At 38.0% G+C, this 16,498-nt stretch overlaps 1 protein-coding gene across 2 annotated transcripts in view; it reads right to left on the bottom strand.

The window, feature by feature from the left end:
• LOC144292738 (uncharacterized) overlaps positions 1–16,498 on the bottom strand; it is a 96,754-nt gene that overhangs the window by 59,006 nt on the left and 21,250 nt on the right. The gene's annotated exons all lie outside the window — the stretch shown is intronic.

Here is a 16,498-nt window from a genome sequence, read left to right on the forward strand (position 1 = left end):
AACGAGATAGAAGAAACAGAAATCAAGGAGTCAATCTCATTTACAATTGCACCCAAAACCATAAGATACCTAGGAATTATCCTAACCAAAAAGGCAAAAGATCTGTACCCAGAAAACTATAGAGCACTCATGAAAGAAATTGAGGAAGACACAAAGAAATGGAAAAATGTTCCATGCTCACGGATTAGAAGAACAAATATTGTTAAAATGTCAATGCTACCTAGAGCAATGTATACTCAATGCAACCTATCAAAATACCATCAACTAATTTCACAGAGTTGGAGCAAATAATCCTAAGATTTGTATGGAACCAAAAAAGACCCCAAATATCCAGAGGAATTGAAAAAGAAAACCAAAGCCAGTGGCATCACAATTCTAGACTTAAACTCTATTACAAAGCTGTAATCATCAAGACAGTATGGTACGGCACAAACAGAGACACATAAATCAAAGGATCGGACAGAGAACTGAGAAATGGATCCTCAACTCTATGGTCAACTAATCTTCTCTAACAAAGCAGGAAAGAATATCTAATGGAAAAAAAGACAGTCTCTCCAACAAATGATGTTGGGAAAATTGGACAGCCACATGCAGAAGAATGAAACTGGACCATATCCTTACACCATACACAAAAATAGATTCAAAATGTATGAAAGACAAATATGAGAAAGGAACCCAACAAAATCCTAGAGGAGAACACAGGCAGCAACATCTTTGACCTCAGTCACAGCAACTTCTTGCTAGACACGTCTCCAGGTTCCTGGGAAACAAAGGCAAAAATGAACTATTGGGACTTCATCAAGATAAAAAGCTTCTGCACAGCAAAGGAAACTATCAACAAAACCAAAAGACATCTGACAGAATGGGAGAAGACATTTGCAAATGACATATCAGACAAAAGACTAGTATCCAAAATCTATAAAGAACTTATCAAACTCAACACCCAAGAACAAATAATTCAATAAAAAATGGGCACAGAACATGAACAGATGTTCCTCCAAAGGAGAGGTACAAATGGCCAAAAGACACATGAAAAATGCTCCACATCACTCAGCATCAAGGAAATACAAATCAAAACCACAATGAGATATGACCTCACATGGGTCAGAATGGCTAAAATTATCAACACAGGAAATAACAGATGTTGGTGAGGATGCAGAGAAAGGGGAACCCTCCTGCACTGCTGATGGGAATGCAAACTGGTATAGCCACTCTGGAAAACAGTATGGAAGTTCCTCAGAAAGTTGAAAATAGAACTACCCAATGACCCAGCAATTACACTACTGGGTATTTACCCCAAAGACACAAATGTAGTGATCTGAGGGGGCACATGCACCCCAATGTTTATAACAGCAATGTCCACAATACCTAAACTATGGAAAAAGCTCAGATGTCCATTGACAGATGAATGGATAAGGAAGATGTGCTATATATACAATGAAAAACTATTCAGCCAATCAAAAAAATGAAATCTTGCCATGCAAAGATGTGGATGGAACTAGAGGATATTATGCTAAGCAAAATAAGTTAGAGAAAGACTGTTACCATATGATCTACTTATATGTGAAATTTAAGAAACAAAACAGAAGATCATAGAAGAGAGGAAGAAATAAAACAAGATGAAATCAGAGAGGTAGACAAACCATAAGAGACTCTTAATCACAGGAAACAAACTGAGGGCCACTGGAGGGGTGGGAGGTGGGGGGAAAGGGTAACTGGGTGATGGGCATTAAGGAGGCACATGATGTAATGAGCACTAGGTATTATATGCAACTGATGAATCACTGAACTCTACCCCTGAAACTAATAATACATTTTATGTTCATTAATTGAATTTTAAATTTAAAAAAAATGAAAAAAAATCAAAATTAAAACAAAGAAATACAAGCCTTTTACCTACAAATAGTCAATTCACAGAGGAAATAAATAAAAATGGTGAATGAGGGGATCCCTGGGTGGCGCAGCGGTTTGGCGCCTGCCTTTGGCCCAGGGCACGATCCTGGAGACCCGGGATCGAATCCCACATCAGGCTCCCGGTGCATGGAGCCTGCTTCTCCCTCTGCCTGTGTCTCTGCCTCTCTCTCTCTCTCTCTGTGACTATCATAAATAAATTAAAAAAATTTAAAAAAAAAAAAATGGTGAATGAACTGCTGGGTGGCTCAGCAGTTGTCTGCCATCAGCTCAGGGCATGATCCTGTAGTCCCAGGATTGAGTCCCACATTGGGTTCCCTGCATTGAGCCTGCTTCTTCCCCTTCCTCTGCCTCTGTCTCTGCCTCTTTCTGTGTCTCTCGTGAATAAATAAAATCTTAAAAAAAAAAAAAGAATAGAGGTTTATTTTCATTAGCAACCAAGGAAATATAAACTATAGCAATAAAATATCTTAATCAGTCTGAGTGGCAAAAGTCAAAATAATGGATAACATCAACTCAGTGAATATTCAAAGACAAGGACACTGTTCTATTCTACTGATGGGCCTGCACAATGGCCAAGCATTTTTGGAAATCAAACAGGCATTTATGTATCAAATTTTAAAATTCACATATACTTTGACCAAATAGTTTTATTTCTTAGAATCCATTCTAAAGAAGTACTCTCATTCACAAAGAAGTGTGTATATATACTCATTGCTTTACCATTTCAGAATAACAAAAAAAAAAAAACTAGAAATAATCTGTCTATAAATGACTTAATAAATTATGGTAATTTATACTGTGTAATAGTATCCTGTAGTTACAATGACTCTATTAGGTATCTATGTATTAACCTGCAAGGAATCTTAAAGACCTAAGGGAAAGAAAATCATTATAAAAGAAAAAAACATTTGGGGCACCTGGGTTGGTTGGTTAAGCATCTGTGTTTGGCTTAGGTTATGATCCTGGGATCCTGGGATTGAGCCCCACATCGGGCTCCCTGCTCAGTGGGGAGTCTCCTTCTCCCTTTGCCCTTTCCCCTGTTTGTGCTCTCTCTTTCAAATAAATACATTTTTTAAAATATCTTTTTAAAAAAAGTTTGAATATGTATATGTATACAAGTACATATATAACATTCAAACCAAACTGTTTAAAGAGGTTTTCTCTAGAGAAGAGGGATTTGAAGGTAGATGAAGAGTGATTTTTATATTTTGTTCTGTATATCTCTCTATTCTTTGCATTTATGATGAGAACATGTTCACCTAAATATTTGTGAAAAGGTATTTTTATCAATAGTAAAAAATTGTAAAGAAAAACCATTTTAGATAACAGTGATTTTTACATAAAAGAAACTGATTGATTGGTTTTAGGAGTGAAGATTAGATTTTTTAAAATATTTTATTTATTTATTTGAGAGAGAGCAGAAGCAGGGGGAGGGATAGAGGGAGAGAGAGAAGCAGACTCCCTCCTGAGCAGGGAGCCCAACATGAGGCTCGATCCCAGGATCCCAGGATCCCAGGATCCCAGGATCATGACCTGAGCTGAAAGCAGATGCTTAACCAACTGAGCTACCCCAGGGAAGATTAGATTTTTTTAAAGCAATAATCTTTTTTTTTTTTTTTTTTTTTTAAATTTAAGTAATCTCTACACGCAACAGGAGGCTGGAACTCATGACCCTGAGATCAAGAGCCACATGCTCTTCTGACTGAGCCAGACAGGAACTCCTAAAGCAATGATCTTTTCTAAAGTCAGAGTTCTGAAGACACTGAAGTCTGATAATACAATAATTCACTTCATATAATTCTCAGCAGTCTGATGAAGGATAGTTGGAAGACAGGCAGGCAGGGACAAGAACCTCGCCCTAAGAGGAAACTACCCTTAAAAGGATTTTATACCACCCTGGAAGGAGTCCTCCACCCTTTCCCATGAGACAAAAACCTGATTGGATGATAGGGTAGGGTGGGTTAATCAGATTAAAACAACCCACCAACAAGCCCCATAAAAACCCTTTAGAAATGCAACCCTCTCTGGTCCCTTCCCACTTCAGGAGCTTTGTACCAGCACTTTGCTACCGCTCAATAAACCTTACTTTGCTGCCCATCTCTCTGTTCTATCTCTTCATTCTTGAACGGTGCGACCAAGAACTGCAGGCACCGATGGAGAAAAAAAATCCTGTAACAAGTGCACACTGTTTTTTCTAACCATTTCACCATACAAAAGCTTTTAGTGATCATGAAGGTGATGGCACTAAAACCAGCCACCCAATACTTAGTACTCAAGATACACGTTGTTCTATAAAAATGTGATAAAAGTTTTAATGGGGTGTAATTATATCAGTTTGGATATTTTTCAGCCACAAATAACCTAAGATTTACTTAAAACAGTGCTTCTAAGTGCCCTGTTGGCATTGGGGCAAGATGGTCCCACCCCTGGGAGGAATATACAACCCTTTATCTCCAGACACCAATTGCTACTACCTCCACCCAGTCATTGAATAAAACAAAATTGCACCTTCACCCCCATGTTTCCAAATCGTTGTGCAGTAAATACAGCTTCTGACTGAGGACCACTAACTTCAATAGTGAGGACCCGTGTTATTGTCATTAAACGAGAAGCTTGAGAACATGGTGGTACTGCATCAACCTCAAAGATGCAGTACCTCAAAGATGTTATCAAGACCCCAATATCTTTCCATCTTTTTGCAGTACCTCAAAGATGTTATCAAGGCCCCAAGATCTTTCTGTCTTTTTGAACTCTGCAATCTACAATTTTTTTCATGGGTCCCCTTTTTTTATTTTTAAAAAAGATTTTATTTATTTATTCATGAGAGACAGAGAGAGAGAGAGAGAGAGGCAGAGACATAGGCAGAGGGAGAAGCAGGCCCCATGCAGGGACCCTGATGTGAGACTCAATCCTGGGACTCCCAAGATCATGCCCTGAGCCAAAGGCAGACACTTAACCGCTGAGCCACCCAGGTGTCCCTTGTAGGTCCCACTTTAGACGGAGAATAAATCTGTAACAAAGATCCCTCAATAGACTTCCCAGCCAGTCCCACAACCAGGCTTGAGTACTTGCCTATGCCCTCCCTATTTAGACAAGAGAGAAGGAGAATGATATTTGGTACCTGCAGCTTTTTAAAAGGGGGGCAGCCTTGGTGGTCATAGTGAGTAGCGCTGGTATTTTAATGTCTTCAGATATGACTGAAGTGAAAGATTGTCTTGTAGTCAAGAAAAGACTAATGTTCCAATGAAGGCATAGTACTACTTTTTTGTTCTGAAAAAGACAAATGTTCCAATGACTTAGTGCTTTTTATTCTCTTACTTCATCATCTCCACTTTCATTTTTTATAATCTTTATAATCAGCTGGATTCAACAAGAACTTCAGAAAGAGACAGCATGGGAATTAAATGACGGGCTCCAGGAAGCCACACTACTGTATCTACTCTAGCTTTACTTTTTCTCTTAGGAAAGTAAGCTGGAGTAGGTATAGTAGGATAGCACAGTGGCTCTGGATTATGCCTTCTGAAATATTCCTGGTTCTGCCAAATGGTAGCAGTATGGTTAAGTTTCTTCATCTTAGGCACTGAAAAAAAAAAATCTCTGCCCCCTTGGAGCTTACATTTTAACACAGATATACAAACAATACTATAAAAAATACTTTAAAATATGTAGCATGTTAGAAGATGATTGCTATAGAAAAAAAAAAGAGTAACAGATCTAGTATTTTGGGATAATGGGGGTATGCTGCAGTATTGCAGGACGGTCAAGAGTAGTCATACTGAGAAGGTGGCATGTGAGCTAAGATTTGAAGGAAGTAAGAGTGAACTATGGGGATGTATAGGTGAAGAGTATTCCAGGGGAACAACTAGGTCCAAAGGCAAAAGTACTAAAACAAGAGAATGACTGATATTTGTATGAAAATCAAGGATGTTAATGGTGGCTGGGTGAAGTGATTGAATGAGAAAATGGTAGGAGATTAGGTCATAGACAGGAGGAGAGTAGAGAGGATATAGAGCCTTGTTGCTTATTGTTAGGGCTTTAGTTTTTTATTCTGAGTATGATGGGGAGACAGAGGATTTTGAATAGAGGTGAGACATTATCTGACATTTTTTTTTAAAGACTTTTAAAATTTATTAATTCATAAGAGACACAGAGAAAGGCAGAGACACAGGCAGAAGGAGAAGCAGGCTCCATGCAGGAAGCCCAATGTGGGACTTGATCCCGTGACTCCAGGATCACACCCTGAGCCAAAGGCAGACACTTAACTGCTGAGCCACCCAGGCATACCTATCTGATAGGCTTTTAAAAGAACCCTCTGATTATTTTTCATGTGCTGAGAGTGGAGGAGGGGCAATGGTGGAAGCAGGCAAATCATTTAGGAATCTATGGTAGTCATCTGGGCACGACAAGATGGTTTGAACTAGTGTGCTAGCAGTGGAGGAGGTAAGAAGTGGCCAAACTCTGGACATATTTTGAAGGTAGAATTAGCAGAGTGTAATGATAGCATATATGACTCAGGGTTTGGAGTTGCCATCAACTGAGACAGGCAGCACTGTGGTAGAGGTTTGGGAAGTAATGTCAGAAGTTTTATTTTGGATATGTTAAATTTGAAATGCCCATAAGACATTCTTTTTTTGTTTGTTTGTTTTTTGAAGATTTTATTTGTTTATTTGACAGAGAGAGAGCAAGCATGAGTTGGGGGCAGAGAGAGGGGGAAACAGGCTCCCCACTGAGCAGGGACCCCAAAGTGGGGCTCAGTCTCAGGACCCTGAGATCATGACCTGAGCCCCAGGCAGATGCTTAACTGACTAAGCCACCAAGGTGCCCCAGCCTTCCTATACTTTTGATTCAGCTAAAATAAAGTTGGGTTTTCTGCTGTTCCATCTTGATTTTTATTTATAGCACAAGCAAAACAGTCCAACATTATACAAAATTTAAAAAGAAATAAAAGCTTCATAATCTCACTATCTATATTGTTCTTATTTTTCCACCTGTTTGTCTTTTGTGTCATTTTGAAAACAGTTTAAAAATAGTTGAATCATAGTGTGTATAGACATATGTATCCTGGTTACTGCAAATAACATTATCCCATAAGTTACTTTGCAAGTTTCTACATAGTTTCCATATCTATAATTTTTGGTGGTTACAAAACAATCCATATTTACTTGTGCCTTTCACTATTATTGCTCATTAGACTGTTCGTTAATCCAGCAGTTTTATAACTAGGGCTGCAATCTCATGCATTTACAATTTTTTCCCTCCTAGGATATATTGCTAAGAGCAGAATTACTGGGTCAAAGGGTATGAACATTCTTATAACTCTCCATATATAATGCCAAATATGTAAATTTGCCAATTTACAATGGCAAAGGTGGTTTTTTTCATAAGAAGAAAGAAACTAAAACCAATCACATGAAACTAGAGTCCTATATAAAACAGATTTCCTAATTCCATTTTAACGGAAGTCTACCCATACATGTTTTTAGCCAGGCTACACAGCCTTAGCTCATTTTTCTAGCCTTCTTGCTCTCTATGTTACACTTAAATTTTAGCCTGAGGACTTGCTTGCTGTTAGGTATGGTGAATGCTCTGATATAATCTTTTTATTACTTATACTGAGAATCGACTTTAAAAATAATTTTATAATTAAAGACTCATATTTTCCTCTTTATATCCTTACTCTCTTATTTAAATGTTCTAGTTTTATGTCTGACTCCAGCTGGTTTAATGCAGCAGGGGATAATCAATGATTTAATCTGGCACCACCCCCACTGCCCTGGCTTAGGTTAGCTATTCAAAGACATTTAAGAGGCAGAATTAACTGGCCTTGGTGATTAGCTGAATAGCTAATGCCCTTCCTCTTAAAGGTTGAAGAGAAGCAGGCGAGGAATACTGAAGTAAAAACCAGGCAAGCTGGTTCTGACTGGGTTGGTTATGCCTTCAAGGTAACATTATAAGGGCAGGAGCAGTAAAAGCTAGTATATCACTTTATTTGGGCCACAACCATTTTGCTTAACAAACTACCCCAAAACTCAGTGGTTAAATCTCTGCTCATTGTTCTTCCTCTTCCCTTCTCTTATTTTCCCCTTTCTTCCTTCCCTGAACAATTTGATCCTGAAGCTGTTAGGTAGTGCTTAGCAAAGTAATATCTGTGTCTATCTATGTCTGGCAGTGTAGGGGGAGCTATGGTGACCAGAGCAAGCTCTGACCAAGGTGAGTGCTGGAGCTTGAATAGGGTAAGGAAGGTGTCTGCTTGGGGTGTGGCCTCATTAAGGGAGGAGTCAAAGCCTGAGTAGGGTAAGATAACATCTGCACAGGGGAGGGGGAGATGGCAGGGATGGGGGATTGGCTAAGTGCAGAGAGGTTCATAAAATAATATTGAGAGTAATGGGTTTGTTGTTTTTGGAAAAAAGCGCAGAGATAGAAAAGAAGAAAACTAGAATTAATCCTGTGCTACTGGATTAGAATAGGCAGTATCAAGTCAAACTCATGGTTTTCAATATATTGTATATATTATATATACTGGAATGAATTATATTCAGTTATATATATGTTGTATTGAATAATACTATCATATATATGTATATTCTAGAATTAGATTAGATAGTAATGGTTGTACAACATAATATACTAAAAGCTATTGAATTGTATACTTTAAAATGGTGAATTTCATGTTATATGTATATCTCAATACAAAATTATGTCTATATATTGTTAGATAAATGAGAAATATAAATGTAAATGTATATGTAATATACATGTAAATGTGTAAATATATATATATGTACATACATGCTCATATCCCACCTCTGTCTACTGAAAGAACCGAAGCAGTGACACTCCAATAGCAATGAGCAAGCCCAGTGACAAAATTCTGAATTTTAAATATCATTCTCTTTTAAAAAGAATCAGGACTGCTTAGAAGAATGGTTGTTTCTAGGTCTGGCACAGGAAAAGGGCAATATGATCTTGGGATATCTTATTGTCTCAGAAAATAAAGGAGTAGTCAAAGAATGCTGGGGACATGTCAAAAGATGCAGAAACCAGCTTGAAGGGGTCCCCATTGAACAAATCTGGAGAAATTTGACCAGAATAAACAATGAAAGTAACAGATTACAGTCTCTTGAGTAAAATACAAAACCATACTGACATAAATCATTGATTAAATGTTTGATGAGGGGATCCCTGGGTGGCGCAGTGGTTTAGCACCTGCCTTTGGCCCAGGGTGCGATCCTGGAGACTCGGGATCGAGTTCCGCGTTGGGCTTCTGGTGCATGGAGCCTGCTTCTCCCTCTGCCTATGTCTCTGCCTCTCTCTCTCTCTCTCTCTCTCTGTGACTATCATACATAAATAAAAAATTAAAAAAAATAAATGTTTGATGAGAAATAGGGTATTTATATAGTATCCACAAAATATTTACTGATTATTTGGACAAACAAAAAAGTTTATAGAGGAGAAGCTCGGCAGACATTACTTTAATCAAGTATTAAGTGAACATCCTTGGTAATGAGACTAATTGAAGTCAGGTTGCCACTGTACAAGATGAGGAAGGAAAAAAACAGCATCGCCTCTGTGATGTTCCTGCCAAAAGGGGAGGAGGGCATATGCATTGAAGTAGTCCTGGTGGGAACTATCAAAATCCAAGTGTGATGAAGACTGCATCTCCACAGAGGAAGGCCTGATGCCCCAACTGGGAAAGGAGAGCATCCACTTACAGGCATGGCCTTGTGCAGGGCAGCAGATTCCAAGAAAGGTGCAGAGAAGTGGCCTGAGTGTTGGAGCCCATGTGGGTTGAGGTCATGGGCAGGGAGTGTGGGGAGGCAGAGCCTGAACAGGTGAGGAGGGCTTCTGTGTTTAGGAGGGGCCTAGACCAACTTGTCAGAGCCAAGCAAAGTGTCTACATGGAGAGGAGGCTTGGAGTGGGGCATTAGAGCTAAATAGGAGGAGTAACAATTATGCCTAGGCATTTTTTTAAAAAAGACACAAAGAGAGAGAGAGGCAGAGACATAGGCAGAGGGAGAAGCAGGCTCCATGCAGGGAGCCCAATGTGGGACTCGATGCTGGGACTCCGAGATCACGCCCTGAGCTGAAGGCAGACGCTTAACGGCTGAGCCACCCAGGCGTCCCGTGCCTGGGCATTTTATATACAAACTACAGAAAACTAAAGACAAAGAGAAAATCTTGAAGAAGCCAGAGGGCAAAAAATTACCTTACCTACAAAATTACAGTGGACATGTCATCAGAAACCATGTAAGCAAGAATAGAATGGAGTGAAATATTTAAAATGTTGGGGGAAAAAAAAACCCTATCAGCCTAATGAATATGGTGTAATATAATGATAATTTCCAGTGAAAGTATCTTTGAAATGATGGAGACATAGTTTTTCATAAACAAAAACAGGGAATTAATTGCAAGCAGAACTACCCTATAAGAAATGTTTTAAGAAATTTTTCAGACAAAAGGAAAATTATACAGGTTAAAATTTAGATCTCCATAAAGAAGGGTAGAGCATTGGAGAAGGAGTAAATGACAGTAAAATAAAATTTTTTATTTTTCTTAGTCTTTTTTTAAAAAATCTTTTTTAAGAGAGAGGGAGAGAAAGAGGAGCAGAGGGAAAGAGAGGGAGAGAGAATCCTAAACAGACTGTATGCCCAGCTCAGAGCCTGACATGGGGCTCAATTTCACAACTCTGAGATTATCTCTGAGCTGAAATCAAGAATGTCACTCAACCTACTGAGTCACACAGGCACCCCTATTTCTCTTAATCTTGATTGACTTTAAAAGATAACTATTTGTTTAAAGGAATGGTAGTAACAATGTATTGAGTGGCTAGAGCACATGGACAAATGAATAAATGAATAAATCGAGAATTTTATAAGGAAATTTACATAGTTTCAAAAAGCTCCCCAAAGTGATTATTACAAAGAGGGAAAAGAAAACTTAACAATGGAGAAATCTAGTGAACACCACTTTTTGTCAGGTGACCAAAGCAAATATCAATAATGAGAAAACCGTGTGCCACAAGAACACAACATGATCTCAGATGCATTTCTGCCAAAGATGCATAATCAGAACCTATTTGTGAGGGAATATCAGAAAAACATAATTCGAGGGGCATTCTACAAAATAACTCTCCTATAATTTTCAAAAGTGTCACAATTATGTAAATCCAAGAAAGACTAAAGAATCATTTCAGGCTAAAGGAGACTCCTGAGACCAACAGCTAAATGACAACATAGGACTGTGAAATGGATCTTTTGGCAATAAAGACCATTATTAGGACAACTGATGAACTTGAATGGTGTCTAAGGATTAGATGGTGATAATGTATCAATGTAATTTCCTCTTTTTTTTTTTTTTTTCAAATAGAGGAATATAGTCCCTCTCTTTTTGAAAAAAAGATTTTACTTTTTCAGTTGACACAGGGAAAGAGAGAGAGAGAGAGCCCAAGTACAAGTAGGAGGAGGGGCAGAGGAAATGGGAGAAGCACATTCTGCACTGAGCAGGGAGCCCAGGACTCTGAGATCATGACCTGAGCTGAAGGCAGATGCTCAACCAACTGAGCCACCCAGGCGTCCCTAATTTCCTCATTTCGAAAGTTGTATTGTGGTTATGTAGAATGTCCTTGTCTGTGAGAAATACACATGTTAAGTATGAGGGGCCCAGTGATGGGACATCATGTTAGCATCTTACTCTCTAATGATTCAGGGGGGAAATTCTTTGTACTGTACTCACAAATTTACTATAAGTTTCAAATTGTCTAAAAATCAAATAATCAAATGAAGAAAAAAAGCAAGTGAAAAATGTATATAATTGTATATGTGTAAGTAGAGAAAGAACTGAAGTTACGCATTAAGCTATTGACTAGTTAATTTGGGGAGGGAATTACTCATTGGAGTAGGAGTGAGGAGGGACCATTAAGATGTTACTCTATAATATTCTCTATTTGTAACTTTCAACAACAATAAAAAGTCAACCATACTTCTGAAGAAAAAAGACCTCACTTGAAATGACTTAACTTTGAAGAGCTGCTAGTGGTAAATAATACTTCTGGCACTCTGAGGCACCCAGGCTGATGGTTATAAAAGATTTTCAAGAATAATTTTATAGGGATGCCTAGGTGGCTCAGCGATTGAGTGTATGCCTTTCTCTCAGGGTGTGATCTTGGGGTCTTGGGATCAAGTTCCACACTGGGCTCCCTGCATGGAGCCTGCTTCTCCCTCTGCCTGTGTCTCTGCCTCTTTCTCTCTGTGAAAATCTTAAAATATATATATTTTATATATTAACTCCCACCATAGAAACTAGATACTGTTGACCCTTGAACAACATGGGTTTGAACTGCATGAGTCCACTTAAACATGGGTTTTTTTCAATAAACACAGAGGGGCACCTGCCTAGCGCAGTCAGAAGAGCATGTGACTCTTGATCTCAGGGTCTTGCATTTGAGCCCCACATGGGGTGTAGATATTACAGAAAGAAAGAAAGAAAGAAAGAAAGAAAGAAAGAAAGAAAGAAAGAAAGAAAGAAAGGTACTGTAAATCTATTTTCTTCTTATGATTTTCTTAATGACATTTTCTTTTCTCTAGCTTACTCTATTGTAAGAATGCAGTATGCAATACATAGACAAAAATGTGTTAATCTATTGTTTATGTTGTAAGTAAGGATTCTGGTCAATGGTAGGCTATTGGTAGATAAGTTTGGGGGAGTCAAAAGTTATATATAGATTTTGACTACGTGGGTGGTCAGTGCCTGATACCCCTTCATTGTTCAAAGATCAACTTTACTGCAATTTGGCCTCTATTTGGAAAGAATCAGCCAGCCTTATCATAGCTAAGCTTAGCTGACAATTTGTCTTTTTATTTACTTTTTTTAACGGTTCCTTCGTAGATGTTTGGGAAATTTTAAGTACTTGATTCAACAGAACTTGCTTGCATTTGTTCATATGACCACAGGCATAAAGCAATCAGGACATATTTAACAAAGAAACCAAAAGGAATGAGTATACTATTGGGAGAGGCTTATATACTAAGTATAAATAAAAGCCTGAACTCTTTTCATAACTCCTGATGAGTTCACAAGAATGTAAAAACTGTTAAGGGAAGGGTTTTACATTGAACTTCACATTAACAATAGACTAGAATTTAAGTTGCCCTTAGTTTTACCAAGACGCTATAAATATAAACAAAGAAAAAAAAAAGGAAGAGAAGAGGAAGAGGGAATTTTAAAACCATACTACAGTGTTTTCTATGAAACCACAAAGTTATCCAATTATCATTTGTTTCTGTTTTTGTTTTTTGGGTGTTTTTTTTTTGTTTTTGTTTTTGTTTTTGTTTTTTAAGAAATGTTGAGGAGTCAAAGATAGTGTATAGGCAAGGTTTTAAAGTCACATGCTAGCCTGGGTGGCTCAGCGGTTGAACATCTGCCTTCAGCCCAGAGCGTGATCCTGGAGACCTGGGATCGAGTCCCGTGTCAGGCTCCCTGCATGCCTGCATGGAGCCTGCTTCTCCCTCTACCTGTGTCTCTGCCTCTCTCTCTCTGTCTCTCATGAAGAAATAAATAAAATCTTTAAAAAAGAAGAAAGCTAAGTGAGTGAACAAGAGAGTGGAGACATTTGTTTACACAAAATAAGAGAATTTACAAAATTCTTTGAAAAAAAATAAAGTCACATGCTGTATATATGTGAATTTTAGATGACTCAGCGTACTAGTTAGAATACAGTATTCTGAACCATCTCAGGACCTCATTTCTGGCTGTTTTTTCAATGAACCGCAGTGACTGCCACGTAACATTTAACATTAATAAACACAGCAACAAATATATACATTTCGGGAAACTCTACAATGTGGAAGGCACCTGAGGATGAAAGGAACTTGGGTTTGGGAATCATTTAGTTTCCGACTATTTTTAAAACTGAAATTAAAAAAATAAATAAATAAATAAAGCCGAAATTAGGTTTTAGGCTTCTTTTGTAATGCCTGGAGTACCTAGTACAGCGTTTGGCTCACACAAAAGTACTTGTTGACTTAAGAAAAACGTACCCTGATATGTGTCCTTAGAGACTTATTTCCCCGTCTTGATTCCCTAAGGCTGGGGTAAAAATAGAACATGACCAAACTGTGTTGCAGAAACAAACTTCTGGAAATATGCAATACTGGGTCATGCTTTTTTCCCCTTTCTACCAATAACCACAGTACAACTACATACACAGAATCACAGTTTTACACATATCCTGGAAAAAAGATCAGTGTAGGCACTTGGTTTTACAATATAGTAATGGAAGAGTTATTTCTCTCTCAGTAGTGTTTCCTCTCATACAAAAATACTCTATAGAGAGTCCACGATTTGACTTTAACGTCTACTAATATTAATAAATACAAGTTTTCCAAAGACTTTAAGTAGGATCCACGCCTAGCATGGAGCCCAACATGGGGCTTGAAATCATGACCCTCAGACAGAGACTTGAGATCAAGAGTCAGAAAGAAGCTTAACTGGCTGAGCCTCTTATGTGCCCCTCAAAAAACTCTAAAGCATAGTTTTCTGTATTCTCTCCAATAAAATCCTATATAATGGTCATGCAGTGATTTAGAGAATATTTTATTTATATTAATTATTCAAAGATCTGATTCTTTAAAGGCTTGAGTTAAACATAATTTTCTTCAGAATAGACCAAAGTACTGTTTATTGTGACTTTTCTCCTTCTAAGTCACCAGTTTTTATATTTCTGTAGTATGGTGGTGGAGACTGGGCTCTGGCTTCTGACGACCTTGTTTGAGGGAGGGCCTTGCTTCACTAGTCATTCACTTGTGAATTCAACCACCGCGGTTATGCCTTGGTTTCCTTATTTCTCAAAGAGCACTAGTTAAATCTATCATTATGTAGTGATTGTAAGGATCATATTATATAATGCTTAGCACAGCATCCCTGACGCGAATGAATCCTATGAAAATGCGTGCCCAACATTGGAGTCAACTTTGACTACCGTGCAAGGAAAAATGGATCCAGATTTCTAATAGTTTGAAATCTTAAATCAATTTGCACTAGGATAATTAAATGCTAAGCTAAGAGATAACATCTCTATGTTCAGAATGAATTCAGAGTAGGGGAAAATTTTGTGACTGAAGTCCTTGAGGGGAATTTTATGGGGGAGGAAAATCTGCACTGAGCTTTGAAGAATGAGAAATAATGAGCACTTAGAATCTTTTGTAAAATAGAAGCAATTTTGAGGGTTTATTGGGAATCATTTATATATAACTATTTTGATTATTTTGTTTATGTGAAATATTTATATCTATTTAAAATGCTTAATTTCTTTATAAATGATAACACTTATAATCTAATTAGAGAAAATCCAATTAAATAGTAAGTACTTAATTACAGTTGATTTGGATCTGAAAAACAAACTAATATAGTAGCTACTAATAACTTCTTAGCATAGATATGCCTTTCTTCATTCATCCTTATGGAAAACATGTATCTGTTATACACCTTAGAAAAGTATAATTGATCTATTAGTACCAGGCTTCATATAGGAATTACAGGTGTTCACAATCCATGAAGATATTGTTAGAGTTCTGTTTAGCATTTGGTAGACAGTAACATACTGTGAACCTACATTGCATATTATAATTTTATTTTATTTTTATTTTTTTGCATATTAGAATTTTAAAAAGAGATGTAGGAACCCAAAGCTGAAAAAGACCCCATATAACCATTTAGGATGATTTCAGCCTTTTCTGTTATGTATTTATTTATTTATCAATTAAAATTTTTAAAAAGTATATCTCTACTCCCAGCATGAGGATCAAACTCACAATCCTGACATCAAGGGTCACATGCTTCACCAACTGAGCCAGCCAGGCACTCCTTCTGTGTTTATTTTATTTTTATTTTTTAAAATTTTTATTTATTTATGATAGTCACACAGAGAGAGAGAGAGGCAGAGACACAGGCAGAGGGAGAAGCAGGCTCCATGCACCGGGAGCCCGACGTGGGATTCGATCCCGGATGTCCAGGATCGTGCCCTGGGCCAAAGGCAGGTGCCAAACTGCTGCGCCACCCAGGGATCCCCTTCTCTGTGTTTAAAGTAGGAAATGAACTCAGATTCTCTGAAGGACCTAAGTTATCAGGGAGGTGTAATCCTTCTAGGCCCTTCTGGGGTATCACTTGATATTTTCACCTTCTTAATCACCAAATTGCCTACAAAGTGGGAAAATAACATGTGTCCCCAAATGGGATTCCTTGGATTAGGCCTATGCAAGTTGAGAAACAGGGAAAGCATGTTGTCACAACCTCTGTCAAAAAGCTCTAGCTTTTTAAAAACACATTTCCCCAGTGAGTTCATACAGCTTCCAGAATCATCTTGATACTGAGCCTCTCTACCCCTGGGAGTACTACTCACTCTTCTGACTCTGTCCTTCTCCAAGCCAGTGGTCTATGCTTCACACTCTTGGCTCATCAGAAATCCTGGCCCCATTCCTTTAGAGTCTTGCTACACAACAGTTACTTAATTTAATACATTATTGTACTAGGGAATCCTCAATTGCCTCCCTGCCTCTCCTCTTTATTTTACTGAAAAGACAAAAGACTG

Source organism: Canis aureus, chromosome 21 (assembly GCF_053574225.1).
Source record: "Canis aureus isolate CA01 chromosome 21, VMU_Caureus_v.1.0, whole genome shotgun sequence".
Taxonomy (NCBI): Eukaryota; Metazoa; Chordata; class Mammalia; order Carnivora; family Canidae; genus Canis; species Canis aureus.